This window comes from Triticum urartu, chromosome 2, assembly GCF_003073215.2.
Source record: "Triticum urartu cultivar G1812 chromosome 2, Tu2.1, whole genome shotgun sequence".
Taxonomy (NCBI): domain Eukaryota; kingdom Viridiplantae; phylum Streptophyta; class Magnoliopsida; order Poales; family Poaceae; genus Triticum; species Triticum urartu.
In genome coordinates this window covers 492,573,367-492,580,063 of record NC_053023.1, presented here as the reverse complement: position 1 = coordinate 492,580,063, position 6,697 = coordinate 492,573,367, and positions in this window count along the sequence as shown.

Genomic DNA, 6,697 nt, shown 5'->3' with positions numbered 1-6,697 from the left:
CATGTGGGAGCCAACATGGGTATCCAGATCCCGCTGTTGGTTATTGACCGGAGATCGTCTCGGTCATGTCTGCTTGTCTCCCGAACCCGTAGGGTCTACACACTTAAGGTTCGGTGACGCTAGGGTTGTGAAGATATGTATATGCAGTAACCCGAATATTGTTCGGGGTCCCGGATGAGATCCCGGACGTCACGAGGAGTTCCGGAATGGTCCGGAGGTAAAGAATTATATATAGGAAATGCTGTTTCGGCCATCGGACAAGTTTCGGGGTTATCGGTATTGTACCGGGACCACCGGAGGGGTCCCGGGGGCCCACCGGGTGGGGCCACCTGTCCCGGGGGGCCACATGGGCTGTAGGGGGTGCGCCTTGGCCTACATGGGCCAAGGTCACCAGCCCCACTAGGCCCATGCGCCTAGGGTTTCCATGGGGGAGGAGTCCAAGTGGTGGAAGGCACCTCTGGATGCCTTGGGGGGGAGGGAATCCTCCCCTTGGCCGCCGCACCTAGGAGATCAGATCTCCTAGGCTGCGCACCACCCCCCCTTGGCCCTCCTATATATAGTGGGGGAGAGGAGGGACTTCATACACCAGCCCCTGGCGCCTCCCTCTCTCCCCGTTACGTCTCCCGTTTGTAGTATAGGCGAAGCCCTGCTACTGTGACGCCCTGCATCCACCACCACGCCGTCGTGCTGCTGGATCTTCATCAACCTCTCCTCTCCCCTTGCTGGATCAAGAAGGAGGAGACGTCTCCCATCCCGTACGTGTGTTGAACGTGGAGGTGCCGTCCGTTCGGCGCTTGGTCATCGGTGATTTGGATCACGTCGTGTACGACTACATCATCACCGTTCTTAGAACGCTTCCGCACGCGATCTACAAAAGGTATGTAGATGCATCTGATGACTCGTTGCTAGATGAACTCCTAGATAGATCTTGGTGAAACGAGTAGGAAATTTTTTGTTTTCTGCAACGTTCCCCAACATAGCGACCCGCCCCGAAAATGGCCAAGTCCCTGTGTATCTGTGCCATCCCTAGATCAATATGCTGGCACACACAGTACATCAATGTATATATCAAAGTGCAATCACATGTATAAGTAATGTAAAACTGATATATACCTCATATGTCTCAGCTAAAACCGTCAAACCGGTGTGGAGTCCCATCAACGCCAACGACAAGTTGAGTGTAGACCGTAACCCTATATCGCAACTCTTACTCGTCGAAAAAGTATCCGCAACATGAGACGTTGCAGCCGTGTAGGTCGGTGCATTGAATGTACCGGCAAGATCATAATAGAAAGCAGATGAGAAGACTATACTATATGCAATATGGTTTTTGTGGTAGTTCTAAGTTTATATTTTTTTGTGAAAAGCTGATTTTTTCCCTTACAACCAAGGAGTTCGATGCAAAATTACTACAAAAGTTGGTTGTTAATGAAATGGTTCCGCAAACGAATTCTCATATCCCAATTACTAATAAAACCAAAATTCATTTAATCGGTAACAGTGTTGAGGATATCCTGACCATCCAATTCCAGTTGCTCAAATTGTCCGTAACCAGGGACACGGCTAATTAGTTAGTTTAACACTCTGCAAAGTTTTGTGCACTTCACCCGCAAGACTCGGTCGCCTACTTTGAAGTCCTCGCACTGCCTGGTGTTTGAGAACAGGATGTCCGAGACACAGTCTTTCCGAAGTACTCAACTATGCTAGAGCCCATAATAGCTTGCGTCTGCACATGGAAGCTTCTGGTCTTGAAAGATCTATCAACCTCTTTGAGCCTGGGTGGCCTTCCGTAAAACTGGGTGATCACTGGTCAATCCCCCAGATCCCCTGGTAAAAACTGAGTGATCAATGGTCAGTCCCCAGGATCCCCCCTGTAGACACGGGTAATCACTAGTCACTCCCTAGGATACCCTGTAGATCCGGGTGATCACTAGTCACTCCCTAGGATCCCCTCTTGAATCTGTAGAACCGTATGATTACTAGTCAATCCCTAGGATCCCCTCTTCTTGCAAGTCATCCACCTAGACGTGTATTGAATTCTTGAAGTCTTGTAGTTTTGAAGTTGATCCAAATATTATTATCACACTCACATCTCACATTAAACACTCATGCCAATCCCCGTCTACTGGAGCATAGCTGTAACTAACTTAACAACGATTCTCGGGGCTTGGTGACAAGGGTATGAGTTCCTACCTCATGATTCTACTCAAGCTACAAGTTTCAATATTCCTATTGAATGCAAGAGGAAAAGTGGCACTAATGCAATAAAATCATAGGTATGCAAAATATGATCAAAGTGAACTTGCCTGGTAGTAGTTGGTGAAGTTGTATCGCTCTCACAAATCCTGATAGTTCTACTCGTCACACTCCAAGATATATATCGTAATGAATAAAATAAAATAAACATCCACGCTAAAAAGAAGAACCAAAAGAACATAAAAACAATATATGGCATAGCACAAACAAGAACAACATAAAAAAGTTTAATAGATAAAATATGTTCTTATGGTGGATAAGGTGAAAAGGTGAAAAGAATCAACTCAATAGAGTAAATGGATGATGACCTATCGCTATATAAGCTTATGTTGAAAGGATTATTGAAACTTGCATGAACGGAAAGATTTATTCAATACAAATGTGATGCAATTGGATTCATCGGAAATGGAGCTATGGATAAACAATATGATCAAAAGAAGTTTGAATATGAACCTGAACAAATTTTGAAATTTCGGAAGTTGCAATAGGTTGATTTGATAGTTTCACTAGATAGGTGGGATCAAGACAAAAATCTAGTCCTTGGTTTCATCTAATTTGGATAAAGGAGTAAAACGTTATGGCCATTTAAAAAAATCAGGGCCAAGTTGTTTTACGGACCAAAAAACTATGTCTGAAAAACTCTAGGGTTAATGTGTAAATACAGAGAATAATTAATAATCTAACTATTTTATATATAAGACCTACATGGAACAAAATAAATAATTTAGATTATATTTCTACCGTATACTAGTTTAGTAATAATAAACTACATGGAAAGTCTTCGTTCCAACCGACTGATTTCTCACCTCGCATAAGCCGCGTCGTACTCCTTACACGTGTCCTTGTGGACGCAGGCATGCGCCACCGCTTCCGCCCCTCGTCCTTATCCTTACTCTCGGGTCCGTACCTTATCCTCTCTGCTTCTCTTCCCTTTTGCAGTTTCTTCTCCGGCCTGGCCGACCCTCTCCTCTCTCTCACACCCCTTCTCCGCGAGCTTAGCCACTCCTCTTGCTACAACTCACATGAGAGCATCTCCCTCTTCTCCCCGTCCGTCCCCAACATCCTTTGGTATCCCTCGTGCAAGACGCTAGGTGCTCTCCGACTGGCCACGAGTTGTTGTAAGCTCTCCCAGGCGCAGCTGCTGTGAGATCTTGATGTTTACTATGCAACTTTATTCTTGTAGACTCGTGTTGGGCCTCCAAGCATAGAGTTTTGTAGGACAGTAGCAATTTTCCCTCAAGTGGATGACCTAAGATTTATCAATCCGTGGGAGATGTAGTATGAAGATGGTCTCTATCAAACAACCCTGCAACCAAATACAAGAAATCTTTTGTGTCCCCAACACACCCAATACAATGGCAAATTGTATAGGTGCACTAGTTCGGCGAAGAGATGGTGATAAAAGTGTAATATTGATGGTAGAAATATATTTTTATAATATGAATAAATAAAAATAGCAAGGTAGCAAATAGTAAACGGGCACAAAAACGGTATTGCAATGCTTGAAAATGAGGCCTAGGGTCCGTACTTTCGCTAGTGCAATCTCTCAACAATGCTAATATAATTGGATCATATAACCGTCCCTCAACATGCAACGAAGAATCACTCCAAAGTTCCTATCTAGCGGAGAACATACGAAGAAATCGTTTCTAGGGTACGAAACCACCTCGAAGCTGTTCTTTCCGATTGATCTATCCAAGAGTTCGTACTAAAATAACACCAAATAATTTCAGATTCATAATACTCAATCCGACACAAAGAACCTCAAAGAGTGCCCCAATATTTCTACCGGAGGAACAAAAGACGAGAGTGTGCATCAACCCCTATGCATAGATTACCCCAATGTCACCGCGGGAATCTGCGAGTTGAATGACAAAACACATATCAAGTGAATCAATATGATACCCCATTGTCACCATGAGTATTCATATGCAAGACATATATCAAGTGCTCTCAAATCCATGAATGTATTCAATCCAATAACAACAAAATATCAAAGGGAAAAAACTCAATTCATCGCAACAAGATAGAGATGGGAAAACACCATATGATCCGACTATATTAACAAAGCCCGCGATACATCAAGATCATGACATCTCAAGAACACGAGAGAGAGAGAGAGAGATTAAACACATAGCTACTGGTACAAACCCTCATCCTCGAGGGTGGACTACTCCCTACTCATCGTGGTGGCCGCCGGGATGATGAAGATGGCCACCGGAGATGATTCGCCCCTCCGGCAGGGTGCCGAAACAGGGTCTAGATTGGTTTTCGGTGGCTATAGAGGCCTGCGGCGGCGGAACTTTTGATCTAGGTTGACCCCTCGAGTGTTTTTGGAATATTTAGGAATTTATAGGGCGAAGAGGGGGTGCGAGAGGCCACCGAGGTGGACACAAGCCACCTGGGCGCGCGTGGGCCGCCAGGCGTGCCCTAGTGGGTTGTGCCCCCTCGCACTACAAAAAAAGACAGATCCGTGACATTTTGGGCCGAACGAATTTTTTTCTGTCATACTTATGACACTTTTATGACGATAATTGTGACAAAACCCGGTATCATCATAGATGTGGTGGGGTCCTACTTCTATGACAAAAAATCATGACAGAAAATGGCCTTTTTGTCCTGGGCGGGCTGGAGATGCAGTTGCATGACATTCTTTGGGCCAACCATGACGGAAAAAACATGGTAGAAGCGAGGGCGAGGAAAATATCGGGGAGTTCCCGGTTACGGTGGGTGGTCAGGGGCCGAGCGATGCACGTTTCTGTCATACGTACGCGCATGTGTGTGAGGCGTTGGGCTCTAACTGAACCCGAGCGAGGCGTTGGGCTCTAACTAAACCCGAGCGATTGCACTGCAGGCTACGCATTACTAAACCCAAGCGATCGATCAATCCCTTGCTATTAACTAAACCCAAGTGATTCCTTCGCTACTGCTGCTAACTGAAGCCGATCGATGCTGCCTCTGGATGAACAGTGAGCGTTGTTGGGGTGGGGGGGGGGGGTTGGATGAACAGTTCCCAATGGGGGGTTGGATGAACAGGACCCGTGGTAGTAGAGGCCGTTGCCGCTGGATGAACAATACCCCGATCGATCGAGCCGGTGGATGAACAGAACCTCGTGGAGGGCTGGATGAACAGGACCCCGTGGAGGGCTGGATGAACAGTAGCTGGTGCAGGGCTGGTTGAACAGTAGCCGGTGGAGGACTGGATGAACAGTAGCCCTTGGAGGGGTGGTTCAACAGGACCCCGTGGAGAGGGCTGGTTGAACAGTAGCCGGTGGAGGAGCGCATGGTGGAGGCTGGATGAACAGGAGCCCGTGGATGAACACTTGCAGGTGGAGGCTGGAGGAGGTCGACGGTGGATGAACAATAGCCCATGGAGGCAGTCGACGGTGGAGATGAACAGTATCCCGTGGAGTCCCGTTTTGCGATACACCACACCCCTACCGATGAATAGGACCCCCCATTTCGATCGTAGCGCTCCAAAACAAGTCAGTTTCCTCCGTTTTGTGGTACGCCACACCCCTCGATAAACAGGACCCCGTTTCCACCATAGGAGGTCTGTTTTCTCTGTTTTGCGGTACGCCAAACCCCTCCCGATGAACTGGATCCCGTTTTGATCGTGGCCTGTCGAACACAAGGCCGTTTCCTCCGTTTTGCGGTACGCCAGGCCTCGTTTCCATCGACTGTTCTGTCCAAGCCGGTTGGCTCCCGATGAACAGCACGCGTTCCGTTGCCTCCCGATGAACATGACACATTCTGTTGCCTCCCCATGAACACGACGATGGCGTAGCTTCTCCGTTCCGACCCAGCCATGTACACGAGCCCTGGCCGTACGTGTGCGTGAGTAGGCGTTCGAGACCCGCCCGTATGTACATACGTGGCCGTATTTTCTTTCTTGCACCCTGACCGCTGTACGTACATGTACATGCTACGTGCGGGCCTGTACTACAACACATGCACGCCTCTACATCGACCAGTATGTATGTACATGTTTGCGACCAGAATGACAACGCTACGTACGCTTCGACCAGGTGGGTCCCGACTGTCAGGCACTTCCTTGCGTGCGAAGATGTAGCTGGTGGGTCCCAGCAGTCAGGGGCGAAACGTTTTTTTCGTGAAATACTGTGGCCCTTCCGGTGGGTCCCTGCTGTTAGGTGTGGGAATCATTTTTTCCGTGTAATAAGGAGGCACTTGCTGCTGCCGTGGACCCAGTTGTCAGCCTCTCCATGTATAGTACTCTTCCGATGGAAGTCATTCCCTGACCACGTTGACCACGCCGCGCCGAGAGCATCAGGGCGGTAGACGACGGCGAGGCCTAGGAAGGGGACGACGCGGAGCCGGGGAAGACGCGGTAGTGGATGCCCACGCGGAGGGGAGTACGTGGGTTGACTGCTTCGGCTCCGATGTGAGGCTGCCGTCGCCGAAGAATAACAGGAGGTGTGGG